General features: G+C 40.1%; 1 long non-coding RNA gene and 1 pseudogene across 1 annotated transcript; both read left to right on the plus strand.

Annotated features, from left to right (window-relative positions):
• Window positions 1-682: 682 nt before the first annotated feature.
• LOC131322973 (probable LRR receptor-like serine/threonine-protein kinase At3g47570) lies at window positions 683-3497 on the plus strand (annotated as a pseudogene).
• A 57-nt stretch (window positions 3498-3554) lies between these two features.
• LOC131322984 (uncharacterized) lies at window positions 3555-5861 on the plus strand. The gene is made up of 3 exons (XR_009199044.1): window positions 3555-4044; window positions 4965-5023; window positions 5618-5861. It is a non-coding gene; the product is annotated as an uncharacterized LOC131322984 (long non-coding RNA).
• Window positions 5862-18606: the final 12745 nt, after the last annotated feature.

Genomic DNA, 18606 nt, shown 5'->3' on the forward strand with positions numbered 1-18606 from the left:
AGCGTTGTTGACTCACTTGTGGAAATTTTTATTTCTGAAAATTCTTAATTATGACAGCCTCTTTTGGCACATTTCTGGAAATCACATCACCACCTTCGTCCCACCCTTTCATAAGACTCCAAATGGACGGCCGGAGGCTAAACCATAGCATCTCCCAATCCTTAATTCCAACCGCTCATTCCGGAGACACCTATAAAAAGAATATTCAGTGTGAAATCAATTTGGTCAAACATATCAATAGAAAAATGAATTTCTCATATATTTTTGCACAGCAAATACGATTTTACACTTGAACAATACATTTGACAAAATAGAACAAAATTCATATATTTACATGTGTATCCAAGTCCAAGCAAGCTAATTCTTAAAATATTTTTTTGCATACGATTTCTACAAATTGAACTACTCGGGCCAATGCTTTAGAACTCTGTTAGGACATACAAAATTGATGGTCGAGGGATTTTGAGAGAAAGGGTAAAGAAGTAAAAGCAAAAATCAATGCCCTCTTCTTCAAACCCGCTGAATTTAATTTATCTTCTTTGGACAATTGTGCACACTAACTTGTACCCAAGACCGCATGTATACAAGAGTGTGCCACTAGATATTTCCCTCAAATTCTACACGTCCAAACAATATGGTTGGACTTGGAGGTTCATGTTCCTGCTTATATAAATTCGAACATACTCCAATTGAGAACTCAACCACACACCAACATGAGTCTCCTAACCAAATCTCTTTCTATTTCTCTCCTACCCTTATTTCTCTCTCTCATCCCATTGCTTCATTTCAAAGCCCTTGCCCTTTACACAACGACATCCCTTAGTCAAGTTAATACTAATAATGTTGCTAGCAACAGAACTGATATCCATGCATTGTTGGCCTTCAAGTCAAACATTTTCCCTGAATACCGACGGGCTTTGAGCTCATGGAATGAATCTCTGCATTTCTGCCACTGGCAAGGTATCAAATGCGGTCGCCGACACAAACGAGTCACTGTTATAGACCTCATGTCCAGAGGTCTAGCGGGTTCTTTGTCTCCTTACATCGGAAACCTCAGTTTCCTCCGGAAGCTTAGCCTCGGAAACAACACTTTTACAGGTGAAATTCCAACTGAATTAGGTAATCTTTTTAGGTTACAGAAACTAGATCTCTTGAGTAATAGTTTTGAAGGGAAAATTCCAACAAGCATATCTCATTGCTCCGATCTGAGGTACCTTAGGATAAGCGACAACAAGCTAGTCGGAGAGTTCCGAAAATTATTTGCTTATTCAATGCCAAAACTTGTTACACTCCAAGTTAGCAAGAACAATTTGACCGGAGGGATTCCTCCGTCGATTGGGAACCTTACTTCTCTCGTAGACTTGATAGCCTCTTTCAATCCGTTGGGAGGAAGTATTCCAGATGCTTTGGGTCAATTGAGAAACCTAAACATTCTTGCACTGGGTGCAACTCAAATTTCAGGTACCATCCCTCCTTCCTTATACAACATATCGTCACTAATTTGGTTATCATTTGGTGATAATCAACTTCGGGGTAGTCTTCGGCCAACATTTGGTGTCATGTTCCCTCACCTAAAGCTCCTTGAGCTACACCGCAACAAATTTAATGGCCCGATTCCGCTCTCATTATCCAACTCTTCGCACTTGGTATGGCTACAATTGAAAAGAAACAATTTCACTGGAAAAGTAAGAAACGACTTTGGAAACTTACAAAATCTCAAAGCTATAAATCTTGGTGATAATAATTTTGAAACTAAGGGATCAGATGGACTTGCCTTTCTTAGTTCTTTGACCAATTGTAGCCACTTGGAGATTGTAAGTTTGGAGAATGGCCAATTTGGAGGGGTATTACCGGACTCTGTGGGCAATCTATCAACCTCTATCCATTGGTTGTCACTAGCTATAAATCAATTGTATGGATCTATTCCTTCAACAATAGGAAACCTTGCGAATCTGGACATCTTAGGTCGAAATGATAACCTATTCACAGGCCCCATTCCCAGTAGCATAGGTTATCTTCATAAGTTGCAATATTTGGCCTTGTCAAACAACAATATCTCAGGTAAAATTCCGGACTCTATTGGAAATTTGTCATTGCTGATTACACTTTACTTGGAGCAAAATAGACTAGAGGGGGCCATTCCCTTGAATCTCGGCAACTGTCGAAATCTGATAGAGCTATTACTTTTTGAAAATAACCTAAATGGTAGCATACCAAAAAACCTTTTGACGGTGTCTTCTCTGTCAATTAGATTGGACCTATCTCGCAACAGTTTGTCTGGGTCCTTGCCACTTGAGGTTGAAAACCTCAAACACTTAGTAGAAATCGATATCTCTGAGAACGGTTTGTCTGGTGAAATTCTTGGGACTATTGGTAGCTGTAGCAGCCTCGAAAACCTATATTTGCATCAAAATTTGTTTCAGGGATCCATTCCTTCCTCAATGGAATCCTTGAGAGGTATTCAGAATTTGGACCTCTCTAACAACAACTTATCCGGTCAAATTCCGAGATTTTTAGGTACATTTGATCTGAAAAATCTCAATTTGTCTTTCAATAATTTTGAAGGAGATTTACCAATGAAGGGTGTTTTTACAAATGCAAGTGCAATATCAGTTATCGGAAACTATAGGCTTTGTGGTGGCATTTCTGAACTACGACTACCTCGGTGCACCAAGAAAAGATCAAGGAATGTGAAGTTTCTTTCACGGACATTAGGAATCACGATAGCTTCGATACTAGTTGGTGTAACTGTAGCGTCGTCTTTCATCATATGTTTGTTCAAAAAGAAAAGAAAGACTAAACCTACAGTTTCATTGTTGAAAGATCCATTTTTGAAAGTCTCTTATGGAGAACTTCTCAAAGCAACTGAAGATTTTTGTTCGACGAATCTACTTGGTTTTGGTAGTTTCGGTCGTGTGTATAAAGGTGTTATTGAACAAAACAGGGAGTTGGTTGTTGCGGTCAAAGTACTTGACCTTCAAACTCGTGGCGCTACCAAGAGTTTCATGGCAGAGTGCGAAGCCTTAAGGAATATTCGACACCGAAACCTTGTTTCGATCATAACTTCGTGTTCTAGCACTGATTTTTAAGGCGACGATTTTAAAGCTCTAGTTTACGAGTTCATGCCGAATGGAAGTCTAGATAATTGGTTGCATCCAATTCCAAGTTCAAATAGTCATGGGGGACGTGAGTTCGTGGGACTCAATCTTTTGCCAAGAATAGACATTGCCATTGATGTGGCTTGTGCTCTTGATTATCTTCATCACCTATGCGAAAGGCCAATTATTCACTGCGATCTAAAGCTGAGTAATATCCTTCTTGACGGTGACATGGTTGCTCATGTTGGAGATTTCGGTCTAGCTAGATTTCGTGCAGATCTAAAGCTCACCACTCCAAGTACTAGTAGTTCATCTGCAATAAGGGGAACCATTGGATATGCAGCTCCAGGAAAGCACCAACTTTTTTTCCCTTTTCTTCTTTGATTCTGCCTCTCATAATATCAACTCACCAAATTATAGAAGAAGGGAATGCACAGTCACCATAACTGAATGGTGATGGTAAAATGAGTAGTTTACGAATAACTTTGGCATAGAAAATAGTCATATACACATAAAGAAATTGGGGGAGTACCCTTTACACAATAGAGTAAATGTACTAGCTAATATTTCAACCTCACATGGTGTAAAAGTTTGAATTTTTCGAATTGCAGAGTATGGTCTCGGAAATGAGATGTCAACTAATGGGGATGTTTACAGTTATGGAATCTTGTTGTTGGAGATGATAACAAGGAAGAGACCTACTGACAAAATGTTTGAGGCAGACCATAATCTTCATAAGTTTGCAAGGATTGCCTTGCCTGAACGTGTGATAGAGATCGTAGACCCTATGCTCTTAACCGAGGAGACAAATAGCAGCAAAATGATGGAAAATCTGATCTCCCTCATCAAGATAGGATTGGCATGCTCTATAGAGTCCCCAAAAGACAGAATGAACATAAGTACTGCGCTCCATGAGCTTCATCTAGTCAAGAACAATATTTTGCAGGTAAGCAATTGACGATCTTACTCAATATTTTGTAAATTCATTCTTTTATGGTTTTGAACCTTCTCCTTTTCTCTCATGTTGGCTTCAATCCTCCATGGTTTTAATTTTCAAGGGCAACATTGATAGCTAGACATTGTTGATAATCCAGGGTGTCGAAGCCGACATACGACGGATTATGAGGACCCGACCTGCGTTTGGATTGATTAAATTAGTAATTAATCGAGTTGTTTTAATTAGTTACAGAGGTTACGCATTATTATTATTTTTAAATAGTTTGTGTAACTTAAATCTATTTTGACAAAATTAGTTTAAATTCTGATGACGAAATTATGTTAGGGGATAGATCGTAACACCCTATATTTTATTGGCATAGAAATTCTTAGTATTTCTAAGTTCTAAAATATAAGAGAGAATTTCGTGACTGTGTGTGTTCGTGGCTAGGAGGAACGAAATCATATCCTAAACTAGTTGTATAGTCCTCCCTTTTCTCTCGAATCCCTTCCAGCAATGTTAGGTACACAAAAAATGTACCCCAAAATTGCCCCCAAAAGATAAATCAACAGTACAAATTCACTTTAGAAGATAAATCAACAGTATAGATTCACTTTTTGGATAATTTCGGGATAGATTTTGTGTACTTAGAATTATTCAATCCGTCCCCCCCATTTCCCTTCTGGGCATTTCTACCCTTCAAGTTCTTCCCGACTTGTCTTCCTAACATCTTTCTCTTTGTCCTTGTAAGATTACGTAAATTTCTGGGTTGAATAGATATGGGTTTTCATCGGTTTCCCTGGATTGCTCTGCTCTAGAAACTATACTGCTCGAGCCTTGCACATTATAGATAAACTACTTGGCGCTTAACGTACTTGTTTGTGTGACGTATCGTGAACCTCATAATAGGTGTGGTTTGATGTGTTTAGGTCCAAACATCGGGGACCCGTAGCTCGCACGTTTGACAAATTTGCTCGGCACGCTCACGGTGAGTCTTGTATATGCCTTTGAATTTTCGGATGAGAATTGAGAGCATGCATGCTTTGTTTCGGCTTAGTGGTAGAACTTATTGTTCCACATGTGCTTTTATGTTGCAAATATGGTAAATGTTTACAAGGATTTCGAACCACGTGAAGGAAAAAATTGCCTTGATTTATATAAAAATGGATAATTTGATATTCACAACTTTAATGACACGTGGTTCGGTCGGTGCCCTGCCGCTAGGGAAGTGAATAGCAAGGTGAAATAATAAGGGGGATCACAGCCAAATGATTGTGGATGATGTCACGCCAAATATTTATATTTACGGTCTCTCTCTAACTACTGGTGGCGGTTGAACATTTTGTTTATAAGTCGTTAATGAGAAGGAACACTTGATAGGTGATTGCCATGAAAGGGCCTTGTTGAGCCGTTATTTGCTGAATAAAATGTCTACAACATGGGCTTAAAATTTTGGATATAAAGATTTGCGTTTTGAGAAATGAATTCATTGACTTACAATAAATGGGAAACTAGTAAAGTTTGTCATATCTTGTGTCACACTTGCCTAGGGCTTAAAATGTTGTTGTGTGTAACATTACAGGTAATTTTTGATTTTGTTGAACACGCTTGATGGCCGAAGAAGCCTGAATTTTGTTTTGTTTTAATTATGTAGTAGCATCGTGTGTACTTGTAATTAAGACACTTGTATCTTTTGTTGATGGTTGTACTGGACTTGTGGCCAAGACCGTGGTTATGCTTATGTTTAATTCAGGATGTTTGTAATAACTTTAACCTATCTTACACTTAGCTCTGGTTAATTTATCAAGCTTCCGCATTTTCTGTTATACTCGAGTAATTTTATTTATTCATAGATTAATAATGAGCGGAAAATTCCTAAACTATTTAATTAGCAGGCCTTAATGAGTTAACCTCATTGGCCGGTCATGACCCATATGTTTTGGGGTTGGGTCGTGACAAGCACACTTTGATTAAGCCGAGAGACCAAACCCATCTTCCATTCGGCAATGTTGGAAGAAAGCAAGAATCGAATCACCTTGGCAATGGCCACCTCATACCATGAACTTGCAATATGGGTATGTTAAATAAGAATCAATTTGATTAATGGTGTGATGAATAACGCTTTCATTGTAAACTGGATGAATTATATGTTAGGAGCACATAACCGATCTTTCACAGTTTTCTAAGCCATGTCTTCGACTTCTCTTATACTCTTGGGTTTGAGTACTCGTTTACAGCAACCATGGAATCGTTTGTGACTTTGTGTTCAGAGTCTTTAGACTGGGTACACTATGTATGACAAATTGTAGAAGATATTACTTTGCATATCGATAGTATCCATTAAATCCATTGGGTAGCGGCAATTTAGGACTATATATTCAAAGTACGATTGAATTTACCTTGTACAATTGCCGGCTCTTCAGCAAAGTTTGAAACAAAGTTCACTTTTTGGCAAAGAAGTTTTGACGAAATAGAAAGTCATACACATCCCGCCAGTACTATAATTTTTCTTTCATTATGAACTTCTCGTATCGTAGAGGCTCATGCCTATGATTATGGTGCAACTTAAATCAAATGAAAGAAATGCACACGAATACGGTCGTTGTGTTCAGAGTCTTCAGACGAAAATTGTAATCTGCTCTAAAAATCTCCCCCTTGTCATTTTCGGACAAGGCTAAGTCTAATCTGGATCTTCCTGAAAATCTGGAACAAACTAGAGCTGAATGAGCTGAATGAACAAGATTCTTGGTGGTACATAATTGAATGTCTTGTTCAATGTTTAGAAGTCCTATCTTCAACTGAATTCAAAAAGTGTCATTTTGACATTCGGTTTATTTCTCCTTGGTTTTACCTTACTAGGGATCGAAGCTTAGATAGCAATTCAATCACCTTGAATGCCCACCATGACCCTGTAGTGTTGGTTTTCGTGAATGATCATTTATGCTTTTGTACCTTAAACTGCATTATGTCGACCCTGAACCCATCTTGAGTAAGGTTTATGTGTGCCTCCGACCTCTCTCCTTTCCGTGCTTAATGTGTCTTATAAGACACGAGAAAAGGCAAGATGAATGTCTTTATCGGGCTGAAAAGAGCAAACTTTTTTTGGTAAGTCAATTCTTACTAGAACCACAAATGACAAAATGGAGGGGAACAAATTAAGACCATGGGAATATCCTTGCAAGTCCAAACAAGCAAAAACAAAATAGAAACCAGAAAAGAAAGAAAGAGCAAACATCAGCTGCTGCCATACCCTTGCTAGAAACAAGAACATATATAACAGGACAAGCTAGGCTACCGGGCAACCATAGAATCAATAGAGACAAATTAAGCTGCCTAAAACATCTATTAGACATATATATATCCCGTATATCACCTAGGTTCTTGTTTCGTGCAGAAGGATCAATCTGTCTCCATGATGCCGAACAAGCCCTCACATCCTCCTCTATCTTTTCTTTTTCATAACTAGGTATCCAGCTATTGTTCTATCTCCGTCTCTCCAGATTAGACGAACGTTAAGGCAGAGAAATTAAGCACCCCCGCGGGCTAGTGGACGGTGGAATTAGTCTCCCGGGGTTTGGTGAAGGCTAGCTTAGGCTGGCTCGGACACACACATTTATGAAAACCTCTCTTTTTGAAATTGGAACAGAACCAAGCAACTTTCTGGAACTAAAGAGTAGGACCAGCGGGGATACAACTCAGCTTAGCACTCAAAAAGAAGATGATCCAAATATTCCTCATTCAGGTTACAGAGAGAGTAAATTGGAGTTCTATGACACCCCAGCTATGAAGTTAAATCTCTAGCTCGATCAAGGCTCCTTCTGACAGCCATCCAAAAGGATAAAACCTTGTCTAGGGATATATATCCAGAGAATCAAACCATGTTATGCCAGGTAACAAGAGGATCAATTCCATATTACCGAGTCCGTTTCATTGGGATTATTAGGTAGAAAGGTAGCACCAGCGAGAGAGAGGAAAGGCCATGAACATTCATCATTATAGATTAAGGATAAAACTTTGATGTCCATATATAATAAATTGGTGCCCATAACAAAATATAATTTTCGTACTTTTCTCTTTATTTCTCATCAAATACTTAATCTTATTGAGTGAATTGGCAAGAAAAAAAAAAAGATAGTTTCTTCAAAAAGCTAAAAATAAAAAATAAAAGAAACGAACAGAAAGAAAAGAAAGAAGATCTCGATTAATTGGTTTTTCCTTTAAGGAATTCCCCAATTTGAGATGACAAAGAGCTTTGGTTTACAAAATAGTTTCATTTGTGGAATAAAGAACTATAATTCAAAAATGCCATACACTGAACTCAATTGTGCTCATCTCCTTATCACAATTCTTTACTGTCTCTTAATGTGTTTGGTGTATGTTTTATGCTTGGTGTATGTCCTATCGTTTTCTTATGATGCATGCAGAAACGGGTTTCCACTGCTGAAACAGGGTTATAGGTTGCTGAAACCAGTATTCTAACTTCAGAAACTGCTATTCTCCTTCTGAAATCGGCTTTAAAATTGCCAAAACTGCTTTTGAAACTGCTGGAGCTGGTTTCCCACCCAACTGCTAAAACTGAGTTCTAAGTGGCAAAATCTTTGGTTCCATTTTGTTTCTTTAGAACTATGGAGCACGGGTACCGGTACGCGGTACGTGTACGGTACGGGTACGGGTACATGAAACGGCAAAACCCCAAAAAAGTAGGATACGGGTACGGCGGGGGTACGGCATATATATATATAATGTTTTTCTATTTTTTATTGCATAAAATGAAATATAAACCCATTTTACCAACAAAAAGCAAAATCAGTACAAATATGCATATCTACTGTATATCTATTAGTATTCAGAATTTCAGATACATATATACATATACATTACAGATGCATACATTTGTACATATATACAAAGAGAGAGACTATTCCGATCGATAAAAAAAATATACAGAGAGAGACGAAGAGAGAGATGGACAAAGAGAGAGGGGTGTTTATAAATGACAAATAAATTACACGATAAGCCCACATTTTATAATTATTTACAAAAAAATCCCAAAAATTTTGAAAAAATTTCATTTTGGGGCTAAAACGTACCCTTGCCGTACCCGTGCCGTACCCACGCCGTACCAGTACCCGGTACGGGTACGGATACGAGTACGGCGACATTTTCGAAGTACCCGTGCTTCATAGCTTTAGAAGAATCTATCTCTTGGTAACTCGTTTGGACAAATTAGAGGATGGAGAATTTAGAGGTTGAATGCAAGGTGTCTTTCACGTTGTTTAGACCACAACCCGAACCCAGGCCATGAATGTCCTTGACTTGTTGAGAACTTGCTTATGCTTGCTGCAGTTATTTTCCCTCATTGAATGCGATAAAGCTGATGTAATGTCGCTGTCCAATGGCGGATCAAAAAAAAAAAATGTCGCTTTCCAATGGTCAATTTGGTTCGCATGTTGTTATGCTCGTATTATCTTCATGAACATAGGTTCAATTCACTCTCGCCATCTTTAAGCTGGAAAGATAACTTACTAGGATTAAAAGCCAGACTGTGGCTTCTTTTGCTCGTTGGTATTTTGATATCATCACCAAGTTTGCCCCCGTTTATTCGAGTACATTTCAGGATTCTATTGTCTACGCCGCTCCGATTCGTTAAGTTTTTTTTGGACTTTCGAAGTATATGTTACTGCTCAAGTGGTTTGTAATATGTGGCTTGAACCAGTAAAATCACAATTCCGGAATGATTTCTAAGGCACTCAATCTGCTGAGCACTTCCACCATTTGAACATATCAGTTTCTTGGTGCGGAAAATTTTCAAAGGCATTAAGCTTCCAGACAGCTCTGCTCCCGTGGTGCCTCGAAGGCATGGAGCGTGCGCCCCAAAGCACGTCGGGGGCGCGATGGCGCTCCTGGAGCGTGTTCTAGTTCATAGTTCTCTCCTGCATATTGGCGCCCCAAAGCACCTGATTGTTAGAGATTTTCAAAATAAAAGAGTCATCAGTTTTGGTTTTGTAAATTTCCTTTGTTTCCTTAGAATGCTTGTTTTCCTCTTTGCGAGCTTTGTCCTACATTGGTTAGCTGAGAGATGTTGGAGTGGTATATATTAGGAAACATTCCTAATGTAAGTAACTAATGATCTAGTGTGGTGCAGCCCTTTGGTGCTTCGCACCATACCGGCAGAGCCGATACACACTCACACTCGCAGGCGCACGCGCGCGGCATGGGCTGTGGTGCATTGTGGCGCTTTAGCGGCGCACTTTGCACTTAGCACGATTAGCCGTCGGCCGCGAATGGGCACGATCCAACAGATTGGATCAAATCCGATTGGGTGTGAGTGAAACACCACACCAGTTCGGTGTGACTGGTCGATCTAGACCGTAGAATCTGATCCAACGGTCAGACTAGATCGGGTGCATACCCATTCTCAATGGGTGCGTAGTGGCCTATTTGGATCTGATCCAACGGTCAAACTAGATCGGGTGCATACCCATTCTCAATGGGTGCGTAGTGGCCTATAAATAGACCACTTGTCACGCCCTCGATTTTCAACATAATTAAGTAATACATTTCAATAAAAGAGAAACCTCGCATATCATATACGTTGCCCAAAGGAGTTTCCCACCTGTTTAATTTACAAACAAGTCCTTAAGTTTAGATAATTACGACTTTAGTCAAAAGAAAATTCAATAGCAATTATTTACAAAACCATCTTTAACGAATTTAGATCTTCACAAAGATGACGAAATAACCAGTGATGTCAGCTTCCAAAAATCTTCTACTGTCAAGCACACAATGCATGCAATCTATTGCCCGGCATCAGAACCTGAAAAGAAAGATTTGGTTGAGCTACACTAGCCCAGTAGAGAATTCTAAGCTCAAGCTATATGTAGTTTGAATGAATCATACACCGAGAAGGAATGAGCATGGACAAATACACCTATAGTTCAAGTGGCTACCAACAAGCTGCAAATTAACGCTTAAGAGTCCTAGACTTCACATCAATATCATTAGCCGTTTACTTCATTAACTAATCATATTATTGAACTCACGTCATTCCACATTTGTCTATAATCAAATCAAAACATCTTATCATTTTTCGCACGGTGGTACAATCTTTTTCGTGTCCACATTGACCTTCATTAAATCCCTTTATTTCAAAACCTTTCTTTTCTTTTAATCCAGTATTTCCCATCAATCATCACTAGGGTCACCTCGGGTCTAGTTCCCTCGAGCGCAGGGTCACCCCGAGTCTTTTCCCTCAATAATAATAATAATCAGGTGGGGTCACCTCGGGTCTAGTTCCCTCGAGCGCAGGGTCACCCCGAGTCTTTTCCTCCAATAATATGAATCAGTTGGGTCACCTCGGGTCTAGTTCCCTCGAGCGTAGGGTCACCCTGAGTCTTTTCCCTCAATAACGACCACTCGGGTCACCTTTCACACTTTTCACAATCGACATCATTTCATAATCAATTTCATCATCCCTTTGACGGTTATACCACTGAATCTTAATTAATCATTACGTGACTCCACGAATGTACATGTTCATGCCTTTTCACTGGTTTACCCATTCGCATCTAACATGACGTACTAGGGCCATACATAAAATCCTACAATACTCTGTCCATTAGTTATTCACTTTCCTTCCGCTTCCCATCTCACAAACATCCATTCATTCAATTGAATCCAAAGACCATTTAATCAATCGCATGGTAATATAAGACCAACAATCTACCATGTCGCATATACCCAAATACACACGTCCTCACCGTACCCCTAAGTACACCCCCGTACCTTTACAAACCACAAATTAACCCACGACTAGACTCTGCGATGCCCGATTATCTAGTTTCTATACTCGGAGTCCGTAAAAGCATGTACTAAAGGAATCTAAGAATTTTACGAGTCGAGAGAGAGAACGGATTGCAATACCACTCATCGAATCCCTAAACATGTTCACTCTAGTCCATTGGATGCCACTCTAAGTGAGAAACGAGCAATACTCACCAAAACGCTTGGAAGAATACACAACAAACTCATTAGAGTCGATGAAAAGCTTCGACATGTGACTTGAAAGATATAGGGAAGCAGCTGAAAGATACTGCAGCAGCTCAAAGAAGCAGCTGAAACTCCTGATCTCCTACCGGTAGGCAGGCAAGTCCTACCGGTAGAACTTGAAAACAATAGGGCCAACATCTGAACAAAACCGCTTGAACAATAGGGCCAACATCTGAACAAAACCGCTTGACCTACCGGTAGGTAACTGGTAGGCAGGCAAGTCCTACCGGTAGAACTTGAAAACAATAGGGCCAACATCTGAACAAAACCGCTTGACCTACCGGTAGGTAAAAAGTTCCTACCGGTAGAAGCACTTGACCTACCGGTAGGTGAGAAGTTCCTACCGGTAGAAATTGGGAACAGAAAGGTCAACAGTTGAACAAAACAATTTTTGTACTTGACCTACCGGTAGGTAAGGAATTCCTACCGGTAGAAATTGAATTCGCTGAGCAGCTTGAGCAGCTTGACCTACCGGTAGGTAAGGAATTCCTACCGGTAGAAAGTTGATACGTTGAGCAGCTTTTGAGCTGCTGCTATACGTTTGAGCTGGTTACGAAGGAATTTCTCAATCGTTCTACCGGTAGGTGAAGAGTTCCTACCTGTCACGTCCTCGAATTTTAACATAATTATAAATGATTTTCATAATAAAAATACTCACAAATATCCGTACTGTACCCAAAAGATCACTGTGTTCCCATTCCCTCAATTAAGCTTCCAAGTCCATAATGTTCCAACATATTACTACATTGGCTCGACGGCCCCAGATTATCATAAGTAGCGAAGTTCGAAAAAGAATTAGTGGTTACAATATTTCGAGTCAAAAGAATTACAATTTTAGTTACAAATACATCTTTCAAAATAAATTTACAAAGATGAATAGGCAACTCCTTCGGTTAACTTTCAAAAATAATGTCCACACTCCAAGCACGCCAAGCAATGCAAGCTATGGTTCCGGGTTAACACCTGAAAATAATATAAGGCTTGAGCTACACTAGCCCAGTAGAAAAGTCTACGCAAACTCTATATGCAAATGAGATGAAAGATGTCGATGAAACATAGACTTTCGAATAACAAAGGGAGCATGGATGAGACACAAGTACTATATTAGAAATTTAGAACGTAAACGAACACTTCACTCTTGACAGTTAACCTATCTTTGTCCTTCGAATTCATTTTTACTCATCTTTCGATCTTCACGCATCCACCTCATATGGTTACGTTACAACCGCTTAGTATCTCATAAGTTCCCTATGGATCCTTGATGGGCACACAAGAAATCCTTCACATCGTCGCATCACGATATCAATCAAAAGACATTCCGGGCATTAGGACCCCGTATACCCAATTTACATTCCGGGTGATAATGACCCCGTACATCCAATTCTCATTCCGGGTTTTCAGGACCCCGTATATCCGATTCTCATTCCGGGTTCTCGGGACCCCGTATATCCGATCACATGTTTTGTTCCCAGCTTCAGGTTCAACAGAAATCAATCCTTACATTACATGTTTCTCGTTTCATTGATTAGCTACCGTTTCTGCCATCTTATCATTCACATGTTCTGAAACCGTCATTAATTCCCCTTTAAGCGATCTACTAACCTTTTACTTCAAGTTAAACCCATGACCCACGCATCAACTACTCACTGCGGTTTTCAGTTCAAATTAGGCGGTAGCATATCACATTATATTCGTAATCCATTAAAGTCAATCCGTTGATCCTAGTTTCCGTGATAATTAACTCAATAAGTTCATTCAAGTCCATCGGGCATGTTTTTAGGTATGAAATATGTATTATTCTCCAAACACTAGAAATGATGCGAAAACGAACCCAATAGAGTCAATGAAAAGCTTCGACACGCGAGTTGAAGGATATAGGAAAGCAGCTGAAAGATACTGCAGCAGCTCAAGGAAGCAGCTGAAAGCAGCTCAAACTCCTAGTCTCCTACCGGTAGGCAGGCAAGTCCTACCGGTAGAACTTGAAGACAGAAAGGCCAACATTTCGGTAGAACCTAGACCTACCGGTAGGTGAACAAGTCCTACCGGTAGAAACTCCAATTCACGCAACCTACCGGTAGGCAAGAAAGTCCTACCGGTAGAACTTGGAAACAGAAAGGTCAACATTCGAATTTGTGCTTGACCTACCGGTAGGTATGGAATTCCTACCGGTAGAAGTTCGATACGTTGAGCAGCTTTTGAGCTGCTGCTGTACGTTTGAGCTGGTTACGAAGAAATTCCTCAATTGTTCTACCGGTAGGGAAAAGGCTCCTACCGGTAGGGAATCGATTTTCTGGTAAAGTAACAACGTTCTACCGGTAGAAAGGACAGGCCTACCGGTAGGAATCTAGGAAAAACAGACAATTCTAACAGCAACTACGAATTTTCAATCCAAACTTAAACACGACATTACAAGCACGATTCATGCACCAAATCACCCATAAAACATATAAAGAGAGGTAGAATTCCCTACCTCGAGTATCCAAGCCGAAACCAAAGAGATTATGCAAGCCCTAGCTTCCGGAATCCCAACCGAGCTAAATACACCGAACCGAGCTCTATCCAATGCGATACGAGCCCGATTACACAAGTAGAAAATGGAGTTGAGGTTGATAGTTTTGGGTTTTGAGTTTAGAGGCGAGTTTTTGGGTGAGAGAGTGAGAGAGATGAAGAGAGCCGGGAGAGGAGAGAGAGAACCGAGAGATGGAGAGGGAGGAGAGAAATGAATTTTCTCTCCTGGCACACACACATATACACACATGCACTATATTACACTAACACCCACATTTTTCATACTCTTGCACATTAACCCGCAACCACAAATTCCACACTAAACCATCACTTATCCCTTTATAAAATATTAAAATTAAAATAAGGAAATTTACGGGTCTCTACATTCTACCCTCCTTAAAGAAATTTCGTCCCGAAATTTGCCAAACCAGGTCCAACGCTACCAAGTATCATATTGATACGCAAAATCACAACAACTTACATATACAACGGTTCAATAATCATGAAAGTGCTATGTCATACTCACATCAATCAACTAAAACGAAGGTGGATATCTCCTTCGAACTTCGTCCCCCTTTCCCCATGTAAACTCATATTAATCGTATCGTATTGCCTCTCAAAACTTGGCTACACAAATCTAGGATACGTGTCGGATTCTCACCTTAGGACACGTCGGCTTTTAACTCAATTTTGGACCTCTCTAACACATGCAATAGACTCGTTTCATACAGATTCGTTTCATACTTCCTCAATACCTATGTATTAAAATGCATCAAGAATACCTGATAGTCCAATTGACTTCCCGAGACTTCCATCTGGAATGGGCGGTGATCAATCGCCTCTTCCAACTGGATTTCGTCAGTTGTCGCCTGGGTATCCGAAAGACACGCATCGTATCCGATACATAACGTATTCTTCAAACTATAAAAGCTCCTCCTTTTTCTGCCTCAACGAAACTAACCTCAACGCGGCAATAATTTACGAAATACGTCCTCCCACTTCGAATGACAAAGGGGTATCAACAACGGTCAACATCATCCTTCGGTTATCTCAAACGAAACAATGAGCTTCAAGACTCAGACAACACTGATCAAGGACTCAAAGAATGGAGACGAGGCATCCGGAATCCAAGGAACACATGAAATCTTTAAATTCGCTAAACACCCAACTCAACGTACCGAGGAACATAGAAATAACCGATCATAACCTTTTTATTGCTCTACAAGCCAAATGAGTTTATGAACAATCTCTTGCAAATGATAGATTTCAATACTGGGGACAAGCACATAGCAACAGGACAGCTCATTAAGTAAACAAACTGAGGCAAGATTGACAATGTGTTTAATACCAAGGACAAGCAAAACTTCTAACAGAGTGAAATTGAGCAATATAGAATGAGTTTTATGCTTTCAGAGTCAAGGGACTACCACGAAGGCTACAAATCTGAACATCACAGAGACCAACTACAACAAGTGAATTTGAATCGAACAATAACTATAAATCAATATCAACCAATAGGTCACCAAAAATTTGTCTCCAATAAGTGAGTGTTAAGACACAAGAACTTGAGTAGAGTAGCAGCTTTCAATAAATGGACCAGTAGCAGCAATGATGGAATTTAGACCAATCAATAAAGTCTAATTGAGCAAGCCGATATGAAGCAAAAGTAAGTTCAAATCTCGTAACTTCAACGTTGAGGAGTCACAACAAACTGTAATGCTAAAGTAGGCAAAAATGGCAAGTCCGCATCTAATGGCACCAATGAATTTGTATAATATGGAATATGGAAAATCTTTAAAGCGGCCACAAACTCAATGCACCAACTCATAATAAACCCAAGAATCTAGGAAAAGAAACTTCATCTGCCCCACTAGTCCACGAGTCTAGGAAACTAGTACATACGCCTTGGCAAACGAGTATCCTGATACCAATGATGAGCACAATATAAAAGATAGCGCCAAAACTAACGAATGATGCGCAACCATACTTAGACTAATACCGAAAGGTGCATAACTCTTGATAATCTAGAACGAAATAGTATAGAACAAACTATGTACCTCCAAGGCTGAGGACTATATCAGATTTTTTTTTTTAAACGCCCGAGAGAGGCCACAATCACAACAAGATTTGAATTTGACAACACAAAAGGATGCGATGTCGTTGAAGACATCACTACTAACTTAGCTTTAATAGATAGGGGCTGTAACAACAGAGATCAAGTGAATAGCTACTGCAAACTAAGAAACTTGTAACCATAGCAATAGAATTTCAATTCGACTAACGAGATTTTATACCATGAATCGTAACATAAGGGGTAGAATGAGAATAATAGACGAGAAGTACTCATAGATTTCAACAATAGTTACTTCAAAATCAATAGTAGGTACACCACATGGTACTTCATGACAAGGATTCGTGTAGCACAGAGTAGCACTTGAAAGGATCGTGTGGTAATAGATGCAGATGTCAAAATCTATTCAAGCTAATGAACAAACGACTTCATGGATAGCAAGCCCAGATACAATTTTCAATCAAGGTTCAACTAAACCATAGAGAGAAGAGCGGGAAAAGAAAAACTCGGATGAAGACACGCTCGACATATAGCAAGCAATCACTGGCATAGCCAATCTTTTCTCAAGACAAGACCAAACCTCACCTCACGTAAGACACTGAGATCACAGACAAAACGACAACCTGAAACAACCAACTCATAGTCTCGGCTAATACTATCTGGAGGTGTTACTCAACAAATAAGAATGGTCTAGGAATCCTTGGTGTTCAAATTCAAGTAAAAGAAAAGATGCAAACCACGGAAAGATGATATGTTCCCAAATTAAAAGAATCCTAGCAAAGGATTAAACGAGAGAGGAGAAATTACCCCACACATCTGGTGTCTCTGGAGTTTGAGAAATGGTAAGACTCGCTCCTCGCTCAACTCGTGACCCTTGACCTGAAGCAGACTGGAATTGGGAATGATGTCGAACAAGACTCTGCCCTGGTCTCACTGAACTAGGCCCACTACGCTCTCCTACTTTTTGAGGGCATCTTCTCGCAAGATGATTAGGTGCACCGCAAATGAAACATGTCTTCCGCTGTTGCGAACACTGAGCACGAAAGTGACCTGACTGACCACACCGATGGCACACAATTTGTGGTCTGACAAAAGCTCCATGACTTCCCGAAGAAGTAGGCGGCCCCAAACTCTGTTGAACATGCAATGATTGATGTGGTTCTCGCTGTCGCTTTCTCCCTTGGCTCTCAGAACTTCCCGAAGGCAAACTTGCACTAGAGGTCGGTTGCTTAGTTTCCCACACTTTTGGTTCTCCCTGCGCACCCACTGGATTCTCAACACTCCTTGCACATTCAACAATCTCGGAAAACCTTCCAATGCGCTGGCTCACAACCAACAACTTAATGGATGGGTGTAATCCCTTCTCAAAACGCCTACACTTTCTTTCTTCTGATGCCACTAATTCCGGAGCAAAACGGGACAGAGACTGAAATTTCGTAGCATATTCGGAGACGGTCATATTACCTTGTTCTAGTTTCTCAAATTGTTCTCTAAGTTGCTCGCGATACGTTTCTGGAAAATATTGATTCTCGAAGAGTTCTTCAAACTCAGCCCAAGTCAAGTTCTCTGCATCAGGTTCATTTATTCGAGTAACCGTCCTTGACATTCTCCTAATGTCTCTTCTTGCTCCTAAAACTGATTCCCACCACTCATTCGCCTCGCCAGTAAGTTGAATGGCCACAATGCTCACTCGTAGGTCATCTTCAGTAATCCTAAGAGCGTTAAAGATTTTACGAACTTGTGCAAGCCAATGGTCGGCCACAAGAGGATCGCTACTCTCCCCATCGAATTGAGGTGGTTTCATACGATGGAATGCCCTCATTGCTTCCATGGCACGGTCATTTGTGTTAGCCCTAAGTGCTGGGTTCAGAAGATTCGACTCTGCGAGTGCCGCTATAATCTCCCTAGCAAGGTTATTCTCACGTCTCGGAGGCATCGCGCTA

This window comes from Rhododendron vialii, chromosome 4a, assembly GCF_030253575.1.
Source record: "Rhododendron vialii isolate Sample 1 chromosome 4a, ASM3025357v1".
In the NCBI taxonomy this organism is placed as follows: Eukaryota; Viridiplantae; Streptophyta; class Magnoliopsida; order Ericales; family Ericaceae; genus Rhododendron; species Rhododendron vialii.